The 26,246-nt window shown below is 42.9% G+C and overlaps 1 protein-coding gene and 1 pseudogene across 1 annotated transcript in view; both read right to left on the reverse strand.

Moving 5' to 3' along the window:
- The window catches only part of jak3 (Janus kinase 3 (a protein tyrosine kinase, leukocyte)), an 87,678-nt gene that overhangs the window by 22,858 nt on the left and 38,574 nt on the right, over window positions 1-26,246 (reverse strand). The window lies entirely within an intron of this gene.
- Window positions 19,715-21,714, reverse strand: LOC137038277 (N-acetyllactosaminide beta-1,3-N-acetylglucosaminyltransferase 3 pseudogene; annotated as a pseudogene).

The following is a 26,246-nucleotide window of genomic DNA, read 5'->3' on the forward strand; positions in this document are numbered from 1 at the left end:
CTGTGTGTTCATAATAGCTTTGGAAACGCAGTTCTGTTTGAATACAATGGCATCAGTGAGAAAACAATTTTGAAATGCTGTTTCATGCATACTGAGCTTTTTACACTGTTAAAGACTTGGATTCCCATCCTAAACATGGACAAAGTTTCAAAAACTAATGTTGGACGTTTGATGGAGTATTTCTGTTTTTTTCGAGTATGGGTCGGCTTGACGTCGACAGAGCGGAAGGTCCTTCTATGGGCCGTACGGGCTCTTCTCCGCGCGCGCGTGACTAGAGCGAGAGAGGAAATGCACGCTCCATCAACAATGCTCTCAGCTGCAGATCCACTCGTCCTTGAACACTTATGTCGGTTATAGTCCGCGCCGCGCTCCACTTTATTCCTATGGGTGACATCAAGCGACTTCAACGCTTCAGCACAGCATTCCGGGAAGGCAGTGCTGCATTTGAACCGATTTGAACGCAGAAATGACGGGACGCTTCACAACATCGCTTCAGTCGCATCGCAAAGTGGATCTCCGCGGTCACTGCTGTCAGGACTTTACCAAATCATACCAAAGAAGTGTGTTTTTGACGGCACGGTCCCAGCGATAAAGGTTCGGTCCTGCTTTGGAAGCAGCCGGTGAGTAAAACTGCTTCAAATTTCTCTGCTGTTGGCTCGTCGCGTGCGTAAACATTAAGAAAAGACACGATCGCGTGCTTCGTCATTCAAATGCGCTAACGGTTACTCCATTGTTGTTCTATGTATAACGTTACACTAGTCTGACGTGCAAAACCGGTTTGCTTGCTACTGCTAAGGTTTAGTCGCATACAATAGTCCATAAACCGAATCATGTCCTCCTAAACTGCGAGTAAAGACACAAATGTTGACAGGCCACTAAATACAGTACCACAGAGACGGACGTCCTGCTGTTGCTGTTTCTCCTGTTCAATTTATTTCAGCCTCCGAATGATTCTGGATCATTATCTGTATTAGCTGAATTTGATCGATAGCGATGGGTTTCTCCACGCTTGAGGACGTCACCGCTTTGTTCGCACTCGTCATTCTTTAGTTCCGCCCACTCGATACGCCTCCAGGCGCTCGTTTTTTTCCGGAAAGACTCGGTACAGCCTATATTTATTTTATAAATATAATAAAACTAAAGACTTTTCGGAGATATGAAGGATGCAATACTACTCTATAGGTACTCAAGATTGACATGAGATTGATTTGGGGAGAATGAAAATATTCCAGCATTTTCTGAAAATACAGTATGAGAATTAACTGCACAATTACTATAAATGTGTACATTGGATAATATACAATTTGCATACATGCAAAGTTAGTGGGGGAAAAAATAGAAAATTTCAAGATGTTTCCACCTCTGACTTTGCACCAATTTTCTAGAATGCACCAATTGTATGTTAACTTAACTAATCTTGATTTTTTTTTTACTGAAACATACTTTCAAAGTATGGCTATGGGTGCACACACTTGTGCCTAAGAACCATCTTCTTCTATTTTGCTATGAACTGATCAGTGTTCAAAAAAAGTTGGGAAAATGTATATGACCCTATAAGAGTGATTCCTGACAGACTGTCTGAAACAACAGCAACAAAAAACCTTTTAAAGATGAAAAAAATCCTCAGACTTTCGACCTTGATAGAAATGTAGTGGAGTAAAAAGTATGATATTTGTCTTTCAAATGTAGAGTGTAAAAGTCATACGTTTTCAGAAAAAATAATACTCCAGTAAAGTACAGTACAGATACTCAAAAAGTATACTTAGGTACAATACTCAAGTAAATGTACTTAGTTACTGTACACCTCTGCATAACAGCACTTGTCATCTCATTAGGTTCATTTTCTAAGAGCAGCGATAAAAAAATCTAAATAATGTAAACTCATTTAAAATGACAATATTTATGTTTTTACCCAACTTAGCCTACCTTTCACAGTAAATCGTTTAGTTATCTAAACATATTAACTTCTTACATCAAAACAATTTTATCTTACCTGAGCATTAATTAGCTTCTTCGGGTAATGTCGACACAAGTAGCCTAACATTTGATGTCGAAAAACGCTTTAACAATCTTCCTCACCCTGTATGCACTGCTCTAACATCCCTCCTCATTATGAGGAAATAATAGAACCGCTGTTTTTGTACAGAAAAAAACTGAAACTGAACAAAACCTGGAGGGTATTCCAGAAAGCAGGTTATGTGACATTCCATACGTTTAAGGGTAGCAACTTCAATGGTCGTTCGAAAAACGGAGGTAACTTTGAGGGTACTAGAGAGGTATCTGATATCTTCCTTGCCACGGTGTCATTCTGTGTCTCAAAACGCGTGTAGAAGTGGTTCAGTACATCTTGGAGGGTGGCATCACTGTGGTGAGGCATCACAGGGGATGTTGGCCTATAGTTGGTAATTATGGGAGGCCGAATGGGACTAAACACATTGAAAACCTTGCGCACACACTGAAACACTCGCGCGCACACACTGAAACACTCGCGCGGACACACTGAAACACTTGCGCGCACACACACTGAAACACTTGCGCTCACACACACTGAAACACTTGCCCACACACACTGAAACACTAATTGCCCATGTACTGTTGTGCTGCACCTTCAAACACATGCGTGAGAGAGCAAAACACATTTTAGTGTGACCGGAAGTCGTTTCATTGCATCCGGAAGTTTTAGCTTAAATAGTCTCCATTTGTGGCTCCTTCCAAACTTTTTTAAAGAATGAAGTATTTGTTGATATTCTTTACAATAGGCTTTTTCATATGTGATCACTCGTGTTATTGCTCTATAACTCTGACGAAATTTTTAATTTTCTTTCGCGTGTCCTTCAGTGCCTAGAATGTTTACAAACTGACCCTGTAATATATTTCACAAAATATTTACAGCTTCTGCAGCAGCCTTGCTATCTGCCATGACTGCTAGATTCCAATAAACTGCACTTCAATTTCCAAATTAACTAAGCTTCCAGTTGGAAAGAAACGACTTCCGGTTGCACTGAAAAGATTTCCGGTCACACTAAAATGTTTTTTGCTCTCTCACACGTGTGTTTGAAGGTGCAGCACAACAGTACGTGGGCAATTACAGGTTATATGCAAGGACTTCCTGTAACCGCGTGTGTTTCATATGCGCCCAAATATATGTTCACGAGTTCACACTTACAAATAATTCAGATAGAATAAATGGTATGCGTATTTGGCGTGCTGTCCGAGGAGAGGGCTCCGAGCTCGGTATTTGGCCCGAACCCAGAGTACTCCCCCCGTATTTCTGGTTAGGAAAGTTAACCAGGTGCGTGTGAGGTAGAAGGGGTGGTGGAGGGATGCTGCAAACTTTGTCAAGGAACGTTGGTGAGTTGACTGGGTATTTATGTGATCCTCCACTTGAGCTGATTGGTAGACATGTTGATTACTGATTGTTGACAGCTGGTTGGAATGACATCATGATTAGGTAGATCATTTGAACGTGCTTCTCCCGAACTTAGTTTTTTAAGAAACATCATTTCACGAGTTCACACTTACAAATAATTCAGATAGAATAAATGGTATGCGTATTTGGCGTGCTGTCCGAGGAGAGGGCTCCGAGCTCGGTATTTGGCCCGAACCCAGAGTACTCCCCCAAAAAATTGCTACTAGCATAGGACAGCAGCCAGTAAATGATGTTGATGCCCCCCAAAAGTTGCAGAGCATGAACTGGTGCTGTGCCAATCGAAGGGGGGGGATAGTCACTGGATCGGGAGATCTTGTTCATCATTGTCTGAGGTTTGTATGGTCGTGATATCAGAAAGGTGAACCTCGTTAGTAGTCAGCTGGGGTGGTTGCGTGTAGGCGAGAGGAGATAGCAGTGCTGTGGCAGTGGAGACGAGCCGTTTCAGCATACTTTCAAACATATCCAATGAGCTGGCTGTACAAAGAATTAGGCTCCTGTAGGAGTTGAGAAGATGACACTGCTGTGGGGGTGGGACAAGTTTGGATGGAGGAACAGAACTCCTGCGGGAGTGAGGTTGGTGATACTGCTGTGGCAGTGGAGATGAGCCCTTTTAAATCTGCTTTCCAAACTATCTGAAGACCCAGTTGTACAGAGAATTGGGCTCCTGTGGGGTGGAGAAGGTGAGACTGCTGAGACAGTGAAACAGGTTTTGAAAAGACGTATCAGAGCTCCTGCGGGAGCGAAATTGACTATAACTGCTGCGGCAGAGGATACGAGACGTTTCAACTTGCTTTCCAACTATCCAAACGAACAATTTGCACGGATGATTGGGCTCCTGTGGGAATGGAGATGACGACATTGCTGTAGTATTGAAACAAGTTTCAATGGAGTATCGGGCTTTGCGAGAGCTGAGTTGTCGATACTGCTGCAGCCGTGGAGATGAGCCATTTTAACTTGTTTTTCGAAACCAGTGAGCCGGGTTGGACGTAGAACTGACACTCCTGCGGAAATATGGAGAAATCACTGCTGCGGCAGTACAAGCAAGTTGAATGGAAAAACGGAACTCTTGCGGGAGCTGAGGCGGTATCACTGCTGTGGCAGTGGAGGCCTTTGGGTGGAGGAACTGGCTTCTGTTGGAGCGGAGGAGATGACACTGTTTTGCAATAAAGTCGGTTGGAGAAACTGGGCTTCTGCTGGAGCGAATGAGATAACACTGCTGCGGCAGTGAGAACTAGCTGGATGGAAAAGCTTAGCTTCTGTTAGAACGGAGGAGATGCTGCGGCAGTGAGAGCCAGCTGGATGGGGAATTCTGAGCTTCTATTGGAGTGGAGGAGATAACACTGCTGCGGCAGTGAAAACCAGCTGGATGGAAAAGCTTAGCTTCTGTAAGAACGGAGGAGATACTGCTGCGGCAGTGAGAGCCAGCTGGATGGGGAATTCTGAGCTTCTATTGGAGTGGAGGAGATAACACTGCTGCGGCAGTGAAAACCAGCTGGATGGAAAAGCTTAGCTTCTGTAAGAACGGAGGAGATACTGCTGCGGCAGTGAGAGCCAGCTAGATGGGGAATGCTGAGCTTCTATTGGAGCGAAGGAGATAACACTGCTGCGGCAGTGAGATCCAGCTGGATGGGGAATACTGAGCTTCTATTGGAGCGAAGGAGATAACACTGCTGCGGCAGTGAGTGCCAGCTGGATGGGGAATAATGAGCTTCTATTGGAGTGAAGGAGATAACACTGCTGCGGCAGTGAGAGCCAGCTGGATGGAGAATTCTGAACTTTTGTTAGAGCGGAGGAGATAACACTGCTGCGGCAGTGAGAGCCGGCTGGATGGAGAATCCTGAACTTCTGTTAGAGCGGAGGAGATAACACTGCTGCGGCAGTGAGAGCCAGCTGGATGGAGAATCCTGAATTTTTGTTAGAGCGGAGGAGATAACACTGCTGCGGCAGTGAGAGCCAGCTGGATGGAGAATTCTGAACTTTTGTTAGAGCGGAGGAGATAACACTGCTGTGGCAGTGAGAGCCAGCTGGATGGAGAATCCTGAGCTTTTGTTAGAGCGGAGGAGATAACACTGCTGCGGCAGTGAGAGCCAGCTGGATGGAGAATCCTGAATTTTTGTTAGAGCGGAGGAGATAACACTGCTGCGGCAGTGAGAGCCAGCTGGATGGAGAATTCTGAACTTTTGTTAGAGCGGAGGAGATAACACTGCTGTGGCAGTGAGAGCCAGCTGGATGGAGAATCCTGAGCTTTTGTTAGAGCGGAGGAGATAACACTGCTGCGGCAGTGAGAGCCAGCTGGATGGAGAATTCTGAACTTTTGTTAGAGCAGAGGAGATAACACTGCTGCGGCAGTGAGAGCCGGCTGGATGGAGAATCCTGAGCTTTGTTAGAGCGGAGGAGATAACACTGCTGCGGCAGTGAGAGCCGGCTGGATGGAGAATCCTGAGCTTCTGTTAGAGTGGAGGAGATAACTGCTGCGGCAGTGACAGCCAGCTGGATGGAGAATCCTGAACTTTTGTTAGAGCGGAGGAGATAACACTGCTGCGGCAGTGAGAGCCAGCTGGATGGAGAATCCTGAGCTTCTGTTAGAGCGGGGGAGATAACACTTCTGTGGCAGTGAGAGCCAGCTGGATGGAGAATCTTGAGCTTCTGTTAGAGCAGAGGAGATAACACTGCTGCGGCAGTGAGAGCCAGCTGGATGGAGAATCCTGAGCTTCTATTAGAGCGGAGGAGATAACACTGCTGCGGCAGTGAGAGCCAGCTGGATGGAGAATCTTGAGCTTCTGTTAGAGCGGAGGAGATAACACTGCTGTGGCAGTGAGAGCCAGCTGGATGGAGAATCCTGAGCTTCTATTAGAGCGGAGGAGATAACACTGCTGCAGTGAAAAATTTGAGGTGGGTTCCTGCGGGAGTGACTGGAGAGATGCTGCTACGGCAGTGAATATTATTAATTCATTTAGTGAATTTGGTGATGTTGAATTGGAGTGGATGTGGTGATCCTGTAGGATTGAGTGTATGGAAACAAGCTGAAGCTGAAACAATTTTAGCTGATGAGGGTCTGTTGGGCTTCTTTGATGTGGGAGCGATTGGAGCGGATGTAGCTCTTGAAAGCCTCTGACGACCAGCGACCAAGTTTTTGGATCTGGTGCTGGGAGAGACCTTTTTGAGCAGTTGTGGTTGCTGCACTTATGCGGAATGAATGGCTAGAAAAGTTGTCTGCCGAGATGCCGGATAGAATCAGTATAGACTTGAGGTGTTTTTGGAACCAGAAACGTGTGACAGGGCGGTTAGCATCGTCTGTGAAGAGTGGTTCAGATAAAAGTTTAGTCTGCAAACTTCTGAAATGTAGGTTGGCTAAAATGGATTGATACGGCTGGATTGGTGATGGAAGGTTGAAAATGTAAATGGATTGCCCTTTTTTCATTTGATCCGTCTTGCTTTGTTTGATGAAGTAAGAGATTGTTTCGTCATCTAGCACTGCTAGGTCTGAAATTATAGGATGAAGCTTTGGGTTGAAGGTGGTCGTGATGGTAATTTCTGAGCTTCTGAGAAAACCGGAGCAAGCCAATATAAACATTGCATCCAGAGTGCGGGCAGTATTGGTGGAGTGGTAGCCTTGGCGGAGGGTGGAGATACATTTGGTAAGTATGTCTAGAGTTATTGGTTGTCTGCGTGGGTGGGTTGAGTTTTTTGGATGCCTTTGATGAGCATGGATGTTTGTGAATTGGTTATTTCTGTAGAGGGCAGACCAAACACAAGTTTGTTGAATTCAGCTTAGATGACCCTTGATGGAGCTGACTTGGAGGTTCTTGATGCTGTTGAAATAAGATATGAATGAAGTGATGGTAAGCAAAGAATAATCTGGAAAATTCAGCTTGTATATGGAGTGAAAAGACTTGAAACACTTCCATGCAGTTAGGTAGGATTGGAGGGTTCTGGGGGAAACAGCTTGAAGGATGGAATTGAGAGAAGCGTCAATGAGGGGTCTCAATGGGTGGTTTATGGGAATATTAGCTCTCAATACTTTGGTACTGGGGTTGGGAATGGGAATGGGTCCGCCTCTGGCACCAACAGCCTGAATTTCTGTGAGGATCTGTGCTCTAATGTTGCTGCCGACAGGGGGCAGTTCCAAGGCTGTAGCATTCGGTGGGAAGGGCATCTGTGTTGCAGAAAACAGGGTGAGTGGAGCACTAGTTTGGGAAAAAGTGTTAGGCGGATAGAAACCAGGGGCCGAAAACCGCTTGTGGAGGCAACCTCTCGTTTCGGTCGGTCCCCGACAAAGGAGGAATGGGAAAAAAGGGGAAAGAGGAAAGCTAAGGAGGACAAAAAGCAGCTGGGCCTGCACCGCTAGCGGAGGCAGCCTCGCGCTAGAGTTTGATGGTGGGGCTGCAGGCCAAGGGAAGGGGTTAGAAAAAGTGACAGGAAAAGGCTGTGATACAAAGCTTGAGCTGCTGGCGGAAGCGTACTTACGCTTAAAGGATTGCCTGGGGCAGAGGAAACTGGTATTGTAACCTGAGGTGCAATGCTGGAAACACCCACGGTCTCTGGCTCGGCGGAGCAGAGAGATGAGTTGGGCTGGGTGGCGGCGACGATGGCAGCGGTGGCTGGAACTGGGGCGCGGCCCGGGCTAGCTGAGGGCCTGCTGCAGTGGCCTGGTGCTCGAGGAAGAACCAGTTCTGTGCGAGAAGGGGTCTTTTGAGAGCGTGAGTTCGGATCCTTATGTTTCCTTGACCTGTTTGTAGTTTTGGAAGGTGGAGTGGATTTTGGAGATGGAGAAGCTGCTTGAAGTGACACATACAGGTTGTATAATTTGGCTTTATTAATTCTTCTGGAAAAAATTATCATCGACACTGATTAGCACTTGTCTTAACCCTAGTACGGTCCATTTCTCTATTGCTGGAATCGTAGGTTGTACTGAGGAGTAGGAGGAAGCTGGAGATGGTGGATGTCTTGAAGGTGGAGGTGATGGCAAGCCTCTGCGTCTCGGTGTACGGGATGTGGCTCGGCTGGGCCGACGGCCACGCTGTGTTGCTGGAGATTCAGTCACGGTGTCTTGTTGGGTTGTGATGCTCCTTGCAGCTGTGGGATGCTGTAGAGGATCTTCGTCAGATGGACAAATTTCATTCTCAAACATTGCAATGGGTAGGACCAAATGCTGATTTTCTTCAGCTCCTGCGGAAGCATAAAGAACAACACTGCTTTGGCAGTGGAGAAACGGTTAGCCAGAGAAACTGAGCTCCTGTGGGAGCAGAGGGAACAGCACTGCTGCAGCAGTGGAGAAACGGTTAGCCAGAAAAAACTGAGCTCCTGTGGGAGCAGAGGGAACAGCACTGCTGCAGCAGTGGAGAAACGGTTAGCCAGAAAAACTGAGCTCCTGTGGGAGCAGAGGGAACAACGGTTAGCCAGAAAAACTGAGCTCCTGTGGGAGCAGAGGGAACAACAACTGCTTTGGCGGTGGAGAAATTTGCCAGAGAAACTGAGCTCCTGCGGGAGCAGAGGGAACAGCACTGCTACAGCAGTGGAGAAGAGATTAGCCCGAAAAACTGAGCTCCTGTGGGAGCAGAAGGAAACACACTGTTACGGACACTGGAGGAATTAGCCAGAGAAACTGAGCTCCTGTGGGAGCAAAAGGAAACACACTGTTATGGATACTGGAGAAATTAGCCAGAGAAACTGGGCTCCTGTGGGAGCAGAAAGAACAGCACTGCTGTGGCACAGGAGAAAAATAGCCGGAGAAATTGAGCTCCTGCGGGAGCAGAGATAACAGCGCTGCTGTGGCGCAGAGGAGAAAAAGATTAGCCAGAAAACTGAGCTCCTGTGGGAGCAGAGAGAATAGCACTGTTATGGCAGAGGAGAAATTAGCCAGAGAAACTGAGCTCCTGTGGGAGAAGATGGAACATCACTGCTTCTGTGGTGGAGAAAAAGTTAGATGGAACAAAATGGAAAAGCATGTTTGTAAAACCATAATGGGACTCTTATTTTGAAAGAGACCCATTTGGGTCCAACTCTTATTAAATTTAGCATACAACATTACAATATAATCACATTAAAGGAAACAGTCCTGGTTCATAAGAACTTGGCGCCATACATTGATTGTAAATGCTCTGAAACTGTAATATTCTGAACGCAACACGGCGCCACATTCAAAAGTTTAATCACAATTAGGAAGATGTGATGTATGTTTCTGTCTCCAAAATATAAGATGGCTTAAATAATCATTATGCTGTATTGTCAACATTTAAGTTACTTAGCCTCACGATACATTCATTCGCTTTGCGAGCGAGTAAATTTATTGTTCATCACCACGGCAAATGCACTTTGTGTGTGACAAGTTTCTGTCTGTTGTACACAGAGGCAGCAAGATCACAACAAAGCTTGATGCATGCCGGAACTATGTTATTTAAGATACATTTCTATTTCTTGGGACAGGAGCTGTTGTAGCTGTTGTAGCTGTCCTGCTGCAAGTCTGTGCAGTGTGCACTCTTTACAGTGTCTGAGCGCTGCTCAAACAATTGACTCCTCATTGATTGAATTGTGGCAAAGACCACATTACACTTTGGAAAAAACAGGAATTCTTTTACCGTGATGTTGAGGAGCCATTGGTTTGAAATAATGCTGATGAAAAGCGGCCAAAAGGGGCTTTAGGTAGCTTAGGAATTTGTAAGGAAAGTTTTGTAGCATTGTAGCATAGCTTCAAGCAGCATGTGGAGCCATGTTGACAGCGTGGGTAGAAAAAGTGACCTGCCAGAATGCTGCAAACTTTGTCAAGGAACGTTGGTGAGTTGACTGGGTATTTATGTGATCCTCCACTTGAGCTGATTGGTAGACATGTTGATTACTGATTGTTGACAGCTGGTTGGAATGACATCATGATTAGGTAGATCATTTGAACGTGCTTCTCCCGAACTTAGTTTTTTAAGAAACATCATTTAGTCTGCACAGTGTATGTGCAAGTGTTTCACATGAACGTGCAAGTGTTTCAATGTGTGCACCCGCAAGTGTTTCAATGTGTGTGCGCAAGTATTTCAATGTGTGTGCGCAAGTGTTTCAATGTGTGTGCGCAAGTATTTCAATGTGTGTGCGCGCAAGTGTTTCAGTGTGAGCGCAAGTGTTTCACATGAACATGCAAGTGTTTCAGTGTGAGCGCAAGTGTTGCAATGTGTGTGCGCAAGTGTTTCACATGAACATGCAAGTGTTTCAGTGTGAGCGCAAGTGTTTCAATGTGTGTGCGCAAGTGTTTCAGTGTGTGTGTGCGCGCGCACACGAGTGTTTTAATGTGCGCGCACGAGTGTTTCAGTGTGCGCGCAAGTGTTTCAATGTGTTTAGTCCCATTCGGCCTCCCATAGGTAATGGTTTGGATGCCCTGCCACATACACTGTGTGTCGCTGCTGTCACTGAACAACAGGGTCCCCGCGGAGTCCTAAAAAGTATTACATTTCAAAATCAAAATATAAGGCCTTAAAAAGTCTTAAATTCGCGGAAGCATTGCGTTCTAGGTCTTAAATAATGTTAAACAGGTCTTAATTTTCATGTAACGCTACCTTGAAACGCTATCGCCTCCCGCAGCATGCGCGCACGTGTGTGTGTGTGTGTGTGTGTGTGTGTGTTTGTTCCGTGGTGTTTGTAGTTCTTTCTTTCTTTCACTAGACTAACTATTGTTCGCCATGTTGTTCGCTCTATTACAACTACAAATTAGACAAGCATGCCACTTATATTGCAGCCAATCAGCTTTCGTGTTATTGGCACTTACACAGCCTCTTTCTGATCTCCACAGACAGACCATAGACAGTAAAAGCATAAAACGGATTTTATTCTGACGGTTCTTGTAGTTCCGCGATCGTGAACGCGAAGGCGAATCTTTCTCACCATCTTGCTTAATGACCAAATAAAAGTATAATATAAAATGATAAATCCCGTTGGTCTGGCAATTAATTTGGCCTGCTGCCATGGCGAGGGTTTATTTTTAATTTTTTTTAAATAATTCTTATTTTATATTATTGCTTTGACTAAAGTAATAATTTTCGAATTCGGCATTGAATACAATTATTATTAATAATAAAAACAAATAAATCACGAATCTGTTAGTCTGGAGAGCGCGGGAACCGGGCAGCACCAGGGCAGCAGGGGCAGCACCCGATGATGGAGAAAGCGGCAGGTCAAGCAGAGAGGAAAGGCAAAGAAAAAGAAAAAAGGATGCATTCAAAGAAGAAGCCATGGAAGAAGCAGCAAAACGTTGCAAACTTACAGGTCAGTTTTATCTGTAAATACAGTTCTTTTTTTCTGTGTTAAATTAGTATTGAACTGCTAGCGAACGTTAAGCGGTAGTACCCCTACCTACTATCGCTAAAAGAGATTAATATTATTTAGTGTAAAGTTACATTAGTAATTTAGCAGAAAAATATTCACATTATGTAATATTGATAAGTACTGTGAACAGGGAGGAGCAATAGTCCAGACAACAAAAGGACAATGCTTTTCCCATCACTTCGGAAAGGCATTTATTTTGAATTAAAATGAAGAAATGTTCCAAAAGCAATGTGTTCGCATATTGCATACGTTTCCAGTCAACTCGCTCCTTGTCCAATAAAAACAACCCACGGCACATAACCCGCCTTCTTCATGAAAAATCTTCCTTTAATCTTGATTTGTTAATAAATTAAGCAAATATAATAAATAAATATTATCTTAAATCCTAAATATTACGGATGCAAGAAAAGGTGAGACTCATAGACAGTAAAAGAAATGGACACAGCGACCCCATTGACGTCAACGGCGAAAGAATGAAGTCAACCTAGGGGCACTCACTTCCTGATGGCTGAGCGAACTGCGCAGGCTCAGACTGAGCTTGACGATGTAGATGTGACGTGAGCCTCCTGTCTGACAGCTGTGAGTCTTCTAGTAGATGTGGAAAGCGAAATCTGAATCACGTTGTTTAAATATTTTCTCCCATTGCTTTTGGCTCACTATGGGCTTCTCCCCATTCTTCCCCCTTGACTTTATCAGACTAGTCTCCAGGACATGTCTCCACGTCACCCCGACTGTCTCATAGACAGTAAAAGATTGCCTGCGAGCGTCTCCTTAGGTCTATACGGTAATTTCTCAACTGTGCGACAGGGTCGCGTTGGTTATGACGCAATCATTAGCCTATTTTTACAAAAACAGCTTCTGCAGGGCGATAGTGTAAGATATAAGGTAATGGAGCCTTTTATACATTGTCGTGTTTCTTTAGAAATAAACAATGGACAAATGGAGTCTTTAAACGTCTCAGATGTAAAGTTATTCACTGTCAAAGTGACTCAAAAATGAATGGGAGTCAATGGGATGCTAACAGCAGGTGATGGCTTGGTTAGCAATGGCAGCCCCTATGGGTGGAACGCTTTCCGAGCGCTAGATTACCCCCTTGGTGAGACTCCACTCTCTTTCGCCTGATTTACAGTCGCAATTTCTTAAAGGGCCAGTCTACAATTTTAACATGCAACATATTTTGATGTAAAATTAGAGAATAATTATCTAAAAGTACACACAAATAAATAAAGTGTACAACCTAAACACAAATACTTAAAGACTGAAATGCACCACAGAATTTGCAATATTTGTCAGTGAAAATAATTAGGGATAGGTGTCCCATTAAGGCTGCATTCATTTAATAATTTGAATACATATAATCATTTACACATATTATTAGTGAATCATGTTAATGTATAACAATACTGAGGTGCAAATATTAGGTTTCTGTCAAAAAGTATAAATTGCATGTTATTACTATTTACACATATTGCAAAGAACTGCTCCTTTTATATGGTGTAAATCTAATCTATTTTCACTTAAGCTGTTTCACTTTGTAAATAGTATCTACAGCTTTTTTGTTTTGGGAACATGGGGGCTCATCGGGACTGCAGTGCATAGGGCCAGGAGATGGTGCATTGGCCTGGATCTTGTGCTAGGCCCCTGCAGATACTGTCAAAATATAGTTTATTACTGAATACATTTTGACATTTATTTATAAAATGATGGGTGCGTCTCAATCAGCTAACTAGTTTGGTAGGAAAGGCACTGATCAGGGAATTAGTCTGAGTCTTAAAGGGATCCCCTGGTGTTGAGACTTGTATGGCTTAATATAACATAAATAATGTCTCTTACTGAAATATGTAGTAGAAAACTCATGAAAGATCTACGTTATTTTAAAAATCGATTTTATATTTGGACCATGGGTGGTGCCATTTTGTTTGCGTTCCAGGTTGATGACGTAGAATGGTTGCACTCCTCAATCAGCTGGCGTTACCCGTAGCTATTTTTACCACAACGCAACTCGAAAATTGTTTCAGAGTTAAACAAAACCAATGAATTGCTTTGTAATTGTACTTAAAACACACTCAAACATACATGTGCACACAAACTCACCTACAGCTGTTTGTAAATCGGCTGTACACTCGTTATTTCGGTGCAACGTGAGACTGAATGACTGCACTCGAACATGTCCACTATGGTGTCGGACAACACTACAAATGGCCGTCCCTTCAAATAATGCCCTATTTCAGGGTATAGGGGGTCGATTTCAGATTCAGCCCGTCGTGGAGACTGAGCAGCCCAACATCTCGATTGAGACAGCGCAGTCTGTCAGGTGTGTGTGCCCGCCCGCCAATCTGTTTGTGACTTGTGTAGGTGAGTTTGTGTGCATATGTATGTTTGAGTGTGTTTTAAGTACAATTACAAAGCAATTCATTGGTTTTGTTTAACTCTGAAACAATTTTTGAGTTGCGTTGTGGTAAAAATAGCTAAAACATAAACACATAAAGAATCCTGCAGTCACTTTACATTTCCCTTAATTTAGATTGCACATTGCATATGATTAGTGATATAAATGATACTGTATTAATTAAATAAAATACTTTGTCTCGTGTTTTAGGCTTATGGTTGTGTTCTTTATTCTTTTAAATTATAAAAAACAAAAACACACAAAAAAGAAATATTGCAATATATTGCCTCTCTTACAATATCGCAATATATTGCAATATATCGTATCGTAACCCCTGTATCGTGATACGTATTGTATCGCCAGATTCTTGGCAATACACAGCCCTAGTCATCAACCTAGAACGCAAACAAAATGGCGCCGCCCATGGTCCAAATATAAAATCGATTTTTTAAAATAACGTAGATCTTTCATGGGTTTTCTACTACATATTTCAGTAAGAGACATAATTTATGTTATATTAAGCCATCCAAGTCTCAACACCAGGGGATCCCTTTAAAACTCCCCCCCCCCCCCCCTTTTTTAATCAAAAGAAGGTGGAGATCATTTTCCTAGCATTTGATGGGTGTAGGATTTCCCGGCCTGAAATTGTGTCCCAGTCCGGCCCTGGTTTGTTTGTATGTGTGTGTGTGTGTGTGTGTGTGTGTGTGTGTGTGTGTGTGTGTGTGTGTGTGTGTGTGTGTAAAAAAGGCACTGTATGGTTGCAGCAACTGCTATAGCATAATAAAACTCATAGATCTAGCCTGTGACATGGTTGTGCATCATTTGGCAATAGGGGACAGCCATTCTGCTGAAAATCGAGCCGACTCACAAATTTTTTGAAAATGTATGTTTAAAAAATATTGTGAGATAGGGAGGTGCGAGAAATGTGCTCGGCTGGTCTTGTTTTTCCTCACATGCTGCGAGCCACGACCATACGAGCATCCACAATGTCCACGCGAGAGAAAAACATTGTCTGCGAGCTCGTATGACAGCAAAAACAGCACCGTGTAACTTTACGCCCCGCGCCCGACTAACGTCTAATGTGGACGCCGAGTGTGACTTAAACTAGATGGCCTGAACTTATTATTAGTTTCTGTTATTGGTATCAATACTCCTAGATTTCAAATACCAGCTTTGCGATTGCCTGATACATGATAATTATCTGCAAATTATTGTCTCCCCCCAGACCTGCAACTGTCTGCGCTTCCACCGCGATCTAAAGTTCCGTGAAGATTAGGCAAATTAGTCCGGTGATGTAGGACTGCGCGCGATTGCTCCTCCAGTCAGTGACGGACAGTAATCTTTTTTGCTCGACACTAGCCACGTTTACAAGCACACTTTTTTTGTCATTCCGATTGAAAGATTTAGTGGACTGTTTACATGAGACGTTATCCGATCTTGTGTTTACATGTGATGACTTTCAATCACAATCATTTTGTGACATGCAGTTTGTCTGCCTCGTCAAAAATGTCAATGCTGTTTTCTCCACCAGCTGGAATGTGTTAACTGTAGCCATAGCAACTCTTAAAGGGTTACTTCACCGCTTTTTCATATTAAACTATGTTATTCCCTTAACTAAAACGAGTTGATACATACCTCTCTCGTCTCAGTGCGTGCACTTAATCTCTCTGACGCGCGGTGACTATCTGATAGCATTTAGCTTAGCTCCCTAAGCCCAGTTCATTCACTATGGAACCAAACAGAGATCAAGTTAGAAGTACCAAACACCTCCATATTTTCCCTATTTAAATACAGTTACACGAATAGTTGAACGATCAAGTATGGTGACAAAATAAAACATGGCGCGTTTCTAATTGGATTAAAAAGGAGAACTATAATGTATGGCGGATTAGCACTTCTGAGAGTACTTCAGCTCGGCGCAGTAAAAAGTCCCGGCCGAAACATCTTCCCTCACACCTCCCCCTCACTCTCTCATTTCTGTCAATAGGGAGATGTGAGGGAAGATGTTTCGGCCGGGACTTTTTACTGCGCCGAACCGAAGTACTCTCAGAAGTGATGAAAAATGATGCGAGCACGCCCGAGTTCTATTTGGAACCATTTTACTGCTGGAGTTACACCTTCATCATGACTGCAAGCCTGCATGTGCATTCGCAGCCTTTTGTTTTGTGCAAATGTAAGTTGTAATATTTTGTGCAGGCCTATCTTTAGCTGATTTATCTCATAAGGATGCATTTGGTTAATAATTAACGTTAGAGGTGAGTGGTAGTAAAAGCGTGGCGGTGATCAGCTTCAGCGTGCAGCTCCAACAGCACTAATAATGACTGATTGGGACTGTCCTATTAAACAACATTAATGAGAACACTATTGTAATAAAACATTGTGATTGTTAATTATTTGGGTTTATTTGCCGTGTGTTTCATTGCGTTGATCCAGGAGGAGCGCATGCACAACATGAGTCACGCATTCTGACTCGCGCATGTAACTTAGTTCAAGTTCACTTGTGCATTCGCATCAGATTGTGGCATTGTGCTGAAGTAATTTGTAATATTACATTTATTTTGTGACGTTATATATGTGATCAATCATATAGGATGCGTTTCTTTCAGCGAAAAAAAACGCACTAACAAAAGGCTTCAGTCAGTGATGGCTACCGGTTTTCATTCAGTGCTTCGGCTTTAGCACATACAGAGCAATGCATAATAACGATGATTGGGACAGTCATATTATATAACAGAAATGAGAACACTATTTTAATAAATGGTTGTAAAGTCATTGGGTTTAGATGCCGTGTTCATAGCGTTGTTCCTAGAGGGCGTCTCCCATTCTGAATATGAATATCAGCAACTCAATTCAAGTTCACTTGTCCATTCGCATCATTTTGTGAAGATATATAATTTGTAATATTTTGTTAACTTAATATAAATCTGATTAATCTCATATAGGAAGCTTTTTGTTGAGTTAAATAACGTGCTAGCAAAGAGCAGTGTAACTTACCAGTGTTGATTAAGCTCATCGGCTTCAGCTCGCGCAGTTCAAACAGCAACGCACGACTAATAATAACTATGATTGGGGCGGTCACATTACATAACATTAATGAAAACAATATTTTTATAAATCGTTTTGAATTAACTGGGTTTATTTTTAATTAACGTTGCTCTTGCAAGTGCGTCCACAAATTCTGAATAACAGATCTGAGGCGGCGTTCGTGTTGTATTACATGTTATATTCGGTTATTAAATAAGTAATTAAATTAAATTATAAATAACATCGACTAATTTTACAATCCCATAGCCCTTTGGTTAAAAAAAAAAAATCCTTCTCATTCATTTGGTGAAGAACATGGCGTTTTGAGCAGCATTGCACATAGGCCTACTGTCATGCTGTCGGCTATAAGCCACTGCTGTAGACGCATATTTCAGTATTATGGTTAACGATTAATCGATTAATTGATCGTTAATTTAAACGACGATCGATCATGGGAATTTGTGAAAATTGACATCCCTAGTGCTTACTTAATTATACTTTTAAGTACATGTCAATCAAAAGACTGAGTACAAGTATAGGCCAAATAGAGACTTTTCTGTCACTATGTCTTTTCTTTTTTTAAGCGTGTATATATATAATATAATCTTAATATATATATAATATATACACTCCTGAACAAAATCTTGAGACCAGGGGATTCATTGCAAGTTTTACACATTTCACACTAGTGGATCATAACCGGGGTTGTAAGTGCTGATTCAAAATGCCAAAAGAAGAAACAGGAGCAAGAGACAAAAAATAGAGAGTGGGCAATTTATTGAAAACTGCATATAAACTGAAACAGGCCGTTCATCAGCTGATCAAAAGTTTAAGACCATAGCCATAAAAAGGTCAAATCTGCACAAAAATATAGCTTTCATGGCATTGTCCTTCAAGCAGTCATACTGTTAAGATCTCCTGATGGCAAAGGCAAAAAGGCTTTCTCTCTTTGAACGTGGCAGGATTGTTGAGCTGCACAAGCAAGGCCTTTTGCAACGCGCCATCGCTGCTGAGGTTGGACGCAGTAAGACTTTACATTTCTTAAAAAATCCTGAGAGTTATGGGACAAAAAAGTCAAGTGGTACACAAAAAGATTTCACCTGCACTGAGCCGCAGGATCCGACGGGTCTCCGTGAAGACACAGGTCGATCCTCAACCCAAATTAAGGCCCTTACTGATGTTGACTGCAGCCCAATAACTATAAGATGTAATCTGCTAGAGAAGGGATTCAAGAACAAAAAACGCCTTCAAAGGCCACGTCTCCTCCCACGACACAAACTTGCCCGTTTAGAATTTGCAAGGGAGCACCAAACATGGGACATTGAAAAGTGGAAGAAAGTTTTATTCTCTGATGAGAAAATTTAACCTGGACGGTCCTGATGGCTTCCAACGTTACTGGCATGACAAGGAGATCCCACCTGAGATGTTTTCTACACAGCACAGTGGAGGAGGCTCCATCATGATCTGGGGTGCTTTTTCCTTCAATGGGGAAATGGAGCTTCAGGTTGTGCAGGGGCGTCAAACGGCGACTGGCTATGTGGATCTGTTGCAGCGGGCATCCCTCTTGACCGAGGGCCCCCGTCTGTGAGGTAATGACTGGGTCTTTCAACAGGACAATGCTACAATTCACAAAGCCCGCCTGACAAAGGACTTCTTCCAGGAGAATAACATTGCCCTTTTGGACCATCCTGTGTGTTCCTCTGTTCTAAATCTCATTGAGAACATTTGGGGATGGATGGCAAGGGAAGTTTACAAAAATGGACGTCAGTTCCAGACCGTGGATGCCCTTCGTGAAGCCATCTTCACCACATGGAGCAACGTTCCCACCAGCCTCCTGGAAACAGTCGCATCAAGCATGCCGAAACGAGTTTTTGAAGTGATCAACAAGAACAGTGGGGCTACTCACTACTGAGTCCTTTTTTGACACTTTTAGTACTGTTGTGCGTTTATTTTTGGGCTATGGTCTTAAACTTTTGATCAGATGATGAACTGTTTTAGTTTAAAAGCAGTTTTCAATAAATTGCCTACTGTCTATTTTTTGTCTCTTGCTCCTGTTTCTTCTTTTGGCATTTTGAAGCAGCACTTACAACCCGGTTGTGATCCACAAGTGCGAAATGTGTAAAACTTGCAATGAATCCCCTGGTCTTAAGATTTTGTTCAGGAGTGTATATATATATATATATATATATATATATATATATATATATATATATATATATATATATATATATATATATCAAAAGTTTAAAAACATCCCCATATTTTACATTCTTTGATGGTTCTTCAGTGTTGTGTAATGTATCCAGCCTTCAAAAATAAAGATACCTTTATGCAGGTTGACTCCAGCACATTTTACTCAGATAAGTAAGTCAAGAAAAATATGTAAGTAAAAATAATGAATAATTCAATATGAAAAGAAGCAATTTTATAAATAATACAACTGGTTATGACAAAGGTAAGGTGCTGCTTGAGTCTATGTAAGAGTAAACTCAAGAGAAAGGCTCTGAACAATTCATTGAGCGAGTTCAGTGGATCTCTGGTGCATAAAACAAAGCAAACAAGGAGAATAAAGCCACATCATGACACCGTGAGTAAATGTAAATCTTTCATCTTATACCTATATTTGATCTTTGAAGTTGGTAACTGCTAAAACTAATATGATCAGTGGTAACAGTATTAAGTTTCTCCTCAAAAGGAGTAAAGCAAAACACAATATACAGTACTGTAAACATAAATATTCAAAGGAAGCTGAAACATCCCACAACTCATAATTAGCCAACAAGCACTTTTTTTTTGTATATATTTTTGTGTTTTGTTACAGCCCTGTACTTTTTAACACATTCAGAGATGTAAAACCCTTTATTTGCTTTTGCAGCAATCACGTAATGCCTGGTATGAATGTGAATGATACTTCAATATATAATTTACTCTTAAAATTTGTTTTAAAAGGGCAAGATGTAGATATTTCTATCTCTGTATCTTGAGAAGTATTCTGATTATTTAAAAACAAGCATGAAGACTACAACGACTATTGCTGAGAAAGAATCTAACACCTATTTCATTTAAGTCATCATTTTAAAAAAGTATTCATTTTACAAAGCTAATTTTGCTAAACTATATTTGAGTCACTTTTTTTTTAAAGAAAAAAAACGTTCTTAGGAACCTCATTAATTCAAAACAAACTTGATCACATAAATCCCAGCAAGCTCTTATGTTTCACACCCTGTTCAGTTGTTTATGGGCTTTCCTGAAGAGATGAATTTGTCTTTCCACATTGCAAATCTGGGTTTTGTATTTCATTCCACATTACAAAAATCATGTGTGGCAGAAATCTGTGGACTAATATGATTTCTCTGTAATAGCAAGGGTGAAATTGGTCAACATTGTTAGCTGGGACATGCAGACCAAATGTCCTTACACCAAAGTGGGATGTAGGTTTGAGACCAGCCTTTTCCAAACACATTCCCATGTAAACATCATCAATGGGCATTACAATTATAGAGTGAGACATGTTGTAGATAGTTCTGGCTGTAAAGCCGGAGAGAAAAAAACCTCCTCCACCACAGTACGGAGGATAGCTTTCAGACTCCTGAACCTGCACCGGGACAAAGTATTTACTTGAAGAGTGTCTAATAGGCCCTACGTTCTTGATGAGGTCCCCAGTAAAGAGGTGTTTACTGCCATCATTGTCCTTTTGACCTTGAAGATACTCAACCATGTTAAACGTATTGGCAAAGATGTCATCGTCCCCATTTAAGAGAAATCTAGCGTGTGGGCACCATCTTTCCATCCACTCTAAGAAAAGGATCTGCTTTAGTGTAAGGTTGAAGAAGGAATCATTGAAGTCCCACTGTAAAATGTCCTTGTTCTCATTGTTCTCCAGCTTCAATAGCTTATTCAACCGGCGCTTCTCGAAGCCAGTTCCAGTTGTTCCGACTATGAAGAGTCTTCGGATCCACACACCTTTGTGCAGTCTTTCCTTAGCCCATGTTTTCCGCAGGACTTCTCGTCGATTGTAGTTTTCTGGAGAACTCTTGATGACCAGCAGAAGGAAGACATCTGCAGAATTTAGAGGTCCGCCACACTTATTAGGCACGTCGAGCATTATGGGAAAATTCCTACAATGTCGGTAAAGCAGGAAATCTTGGATATGACGTGGCAGAGTAGAAAATCCAGTCACATTATAAAAAGACATATTCTGTTGACAGCGTGAATACAAGGGCTTGAGAGTTTTAAATATAGGCAACTCGATTTCATGACGGAATATCTCATATGGGTCTTTGCTCTTGGATGTCACATCGTCTTCTGTGTCGTTTTTGCTCATGATAATGAACAGGCACACAATACCTGTGAGAAGCAATGCTATTGCCCCAGTGTATTTCTCTCTCATCTTCGCACCTGATCAAGAACAGACACACAATTCACAGTATGAACACAAAAGTTCACTCAACAAGGATTTTCATGTGTTTATATATTCCATAGCCTACCTTTATTTCAGGATTTATTTGATGCTGTTCAGGAAAATTCTTTTGTGCTCTGCAGAAGTCATACACATTTAAAAAACAACATTAGAATTGACATTTTTGTTTAAAGATGGATAATCTTTGACACATTAAAATGCCTTTAAATTCTCTGCCACAGAATGAGGAAGGGCCTAAGGGTATACCAGTTTCTTTAAATGCACGCAACCCTATGGATTATGGAATGTTGAATCTCAACAAAAAATGTCTAAATAATAGCACAAAACAATATTGGTATTTCCTGTGGAGTTTACAGGGCAAACATTCAGTATTAGTGGATTTTCAACCATCAGGCCAAACCTTCCTCGCTGGGGCTGGGGCTGTACTTATGCTGCCTTCACGTGCTATTGGAATTATTGTAAAAACTAGTTTCATAGGTAAAGAATTGGACATGAACGCCCCCTCAAGTTTAATGCGATGAGCTCATAATTACAACTAGCACGTGAAGGCAGAATAGGACCAGCTATATTTTTCAATTGGAGCGTTAAAAAAATGCCAGCATGAGGAGGCTGAGCACTGTGCGCTTGGCTTTTTTTCCGGAGACAGAGTTGAAAAATGTTCAAATGTAAATGCAGCGCTCATTGACAAGCACCATCACTTATTATAGAGTCGTCCAATCACAGTGAAGGAGGGGCGGAACAAATACCACACTGACCAACCGCCACATCCTACTTGGTGTTCACTAAAGCGTTTTAGGGAGCTGAAAACACCAGGCACTTTTCTGAAAAAGCCTTGCAGCACTCCGGCACAGCAGGGTTTTTTTTCTTTTCAGATGAGTCACTTTGGTTGAAATGATAAAAAATATATGTATTACTAGTATCTAATTTCACACAGAGTTTGTTTTCTGAATATAAAATGTCGATACAATGTTAAAGGGGGGGTGAAATGCTGTTTCATGCATACTGATCTTTTTACACTGTTAAAGACTTGGAATCCCATACTAAACATAGACAAAGTTTCAAAAGTTAAGGTGGACGTTTGATGGGAGTATTTCTTTGTCAAAAATACTACTTCCGGTTAGTCATAAGTTTCGGCAAGTTTTTTGAGATCATGCGTCCCCTTTGACGTTAATGGGGGCGGAATTTCCTTGTATGGGCCTTACGGACAATTCTACCGGAAGCGCGTGAGAGAGAGAGAGGGAGAGAGCGAAAGTAACAGGCTACGCCCATCAAAGTGCTGGCTTGTAGGATGCTGGACAGGTGATGTGCACATAACAATGTCACCAAAAAAGTGCGTTTTTGGTTGCCAGACCAAGACAGTCCTGCACAGATTCCCCCAAAACCCCGCGTTAAGGCAACAGTGGATGGAATTTGCTTTTCCGGATCAGCAACTGAGTTGCGCGAATGTTTATATCTGTTCGCTGCATTTCGGTGCCGACTGTTTCATAAACAAGGCCCAGCTCGACGCCGGATTTTCCCGATCGCCTAATGCTGAATGATGGAGCAGTCCCAACGTTAGTACCGCAGGCGGTGAGTGAGACTGCTTCAAATGTCTGTGTTTCTGCCTATGCTCATCAAGTAGCCCAAACATGATCACGTATAGTTAATTGATCAATGGAGCATGCGATGTGTAGTGCGTGTACATTTGTTTAGCTGGCCACTATATGTGTAACTTTATGTTTGTGTATTGTAAAAGCACTCCAAACAACAATACACAAAGAGGGGGGAAATATGTTGAACTAAATAAGCACGCTTCTTCATTCAAATGCGCTACTATTCCGTGTCTTTCTATGTAAACACTAGTAAACCTGCCGTGCAAAACCAGTCCGCTTACTGTCTACACAAACCACGCGTAAACACACAAACACACGTGCACAACTGCACTTCCCACATGTACACCTTCAAAGACAAAAATACGACGATATAATTCAAGTATAAATATGTAAATAACACAAGCCGCTAAGCATATTATATAGTTAGTGTATAACTTGTACCACATAGAGACGTCCTGCTCTAGTCGTTTTTGCTGCTGCTCCTGTTCAACTGCAGCCTCTGGGTCTGATTCCAGATCATAGATGTATGGCTGTATCTGATTAAAAGCCATATTTTTATTTTGAATAAAGTTTTTTTCCCGCTGTTAGGGATGACACAGCTTTACGACGCACTCGACTCAACACAATAGCAGCAGCGAGCACACGTCATTATTTAGCTCCGCTCACACGACACGCCCCCACCCGCTCGGCTTTTTTCGGAAAGACTCGGAACAGCGCATCTTTCTTATATAATTATAAAAAAAAAAAGACTTTTTCGGAGATATGCAGGATGCAATGCTACTCTATAGGTACTCAAGATTGACATGACACTGACTGAAACTGAGTGTTTCACCCCCCCTTTAAGTATTTGCTCTTGCTTTAAAAAATATTGTGTCATTGCTATGCTTGTGGAAAAAAACAGAAAGTGCCCTAGGGTGGATGGTAGACAAAGGATCAGTTGGATCGATACTGCATCTTTGTCATCTGTTAATGGGACAGAGCTTATTCATTCGTAACTGAAAAATACTGGTTAAAACAGATTTAATTATTTTATCTCTGACTAGTATTATGTTGATGTCCCCTGTGCAGCTTTCCAAAAGGGTCACATGAGGATCAATGACTGTTAGGATGCTGTCTAAGTAGGCAAAATAATGTTCACAGGTTTGAACAAGAAAAAAACTTGTATTTATAAAATCTAAAAAGACATTAAATTACCATTCTAGCCAGCAGAATAGTGACCAGCAATCACTATTATAACATTTAAAATCAACAGACCAAGTTAAATTTAAGATTGAACATTGGTCTGGGTAGTCTGCTATGTAATTTCTAATGCACAAGAGGCGTGATAAACGAGCATAATTCAAATGACTCTGCAATCTGCACGTAATTGGATATTAGTTGGAGTGATTAACATCGCTTCTCTATCTGTCAACGCTCTCCATTGACTTTGTATTGCGTGAAGCGGTCGCCTTGTCTTTTCTTACTTATAACAGGACAATGTCTAAAAGCTGATATGTGACAAGGTGTAAAAAAACCCGCATAACTACGTTTTTATAAGCTGTCCACCCCAAAAAACGAGTGTTTAAGGAGACAAAAGTGGATACAGGCAATGAGATGTGAAGCTTCAGCAGGAAGAATGGGTCAAATGTGGGATACTGACACTCTGTATGCCTCAGTATGCCTACTTGTGGAGAAAACACTTTGCAAACACTTTGACGAAGACCACCGGGGAGGAGGGGCGGGCACCCTGAAGTCCTGGGGGCTGGGACCAGGCTGGCTGGGGACCTTCAGGGTGAGGCCATGGCGGGTCAGGGGCCTTGAGCGGCCATGGCAGGACAGGAGCCTGGGGCGGCCATGGCGGGACAGGAGTCTTTGGCAGCCATGGGGACAACAGGAGTTGAATGGGGGTGCTCGTAGGCGTCTGGAGGCGGCTCTGGGAAGCGGTAGCCTCGGGTAAGCCGGGAGGCCTGGTGAAGGCTCTGGGAGGCCTGGTGAAGGCTCAGGGAGGCCTGGAGCGGGCTCTTGAAGGCCTGAAGTGGGCGCGTGGAAGCCAGGAGCGGGCTCGGGAAAGCCTGGCGTGGACTCGGGAAAGCCTGGCGCGGAGCGGGCTCTGGAGGCAGCCGGGAGCGGGCTCTGAAGGGGCAGTAAGTGGCTCAGCCCAGAAATCGATTAGCCAGCCCTCCTCTGCTGGCGTGGAGGGCTGGAGTGGACTCTGGAAGGGCGTGGGTGGCCATCTCTGCCTGGCGGGTGCACACCGAGTCGTACTCGAGGAAAATGATGGAGGATGAGCGGGACTGGGCGCTGGCTGCGGAATCCTCCGTTCCCTCGCCCACGACGAAAGAGGATCCCTGCACCCATAAGGCCATGGTGACATACTCGGCCAGCGTCCAGCAGGAGTCTCCCCTCAGCATCACCAGCCGCTTCTCCTCGTCGAGGCCGACCCAGAACCCTTCCATGAGGGAAATGTCGCTGCAGGTGGCATGGTGGCAGACGCCCAGAAACTCCTCCACATACTCCTCTATGTCCCTTCCGCTCAGGAACAAAAAAATGATAGCCCCTGTGGTCCCAGAAATCTTCCCCAGAGGGGCTACATTAATGGAGGCAACCTCCATTCCTTTATCGTCACCTCTTCGGAAGTCTTGTTTGTTGGGGTCCGGTCTTCTGTTACGTGTAGATGTAGCTGGGAAGAAGGTTCCAAGACTTCCAAAACTCAAAGGAACTTTATTAACAATCAACTTGACTTTACAAGAAACATCTAACACGTGTGTGTTCCATCTCAGAATATCACAAACATCGAGGACCATCAAAGGTGTGAACATCAAGACCGGACCAAGACATAGTGAGACCTAGGAACTTAAATACAAACACTGATGACATACTAACGAGGGGGAACAGGTGACACAGATGACAAGACACAGCTGACAATACTTAATACACGCTGGGACTGACTGTGGCGGGAAAACTAGAACAAAGGGACATGGGTAAAAAAACTGAAACCAGTGCTGCGTTCCACTCCACTTTAAGACACGCACTTGCAAACTTCCCTAAGCACTTTCCCTTGGGGGAATCCCTGCCGCCATTTTGAAGTGCGTTCCACTTCGTGAAGTG

This window comes from Pseudorasbora parva, chromosome 13 (assembly GCF_024679245.1).
Source record: "Pseudorasbora parva isolate DD20220531a chromosome 13, ASM2467924v1, whole genome shotgun sequence".
Taxonomy (NCBI): Eukaryota; Metazoa; Chordata; class Actinopteri; order Cypriniformes; family Gobionidae; genus Pseudorasbora; species Pseudorasbora parva.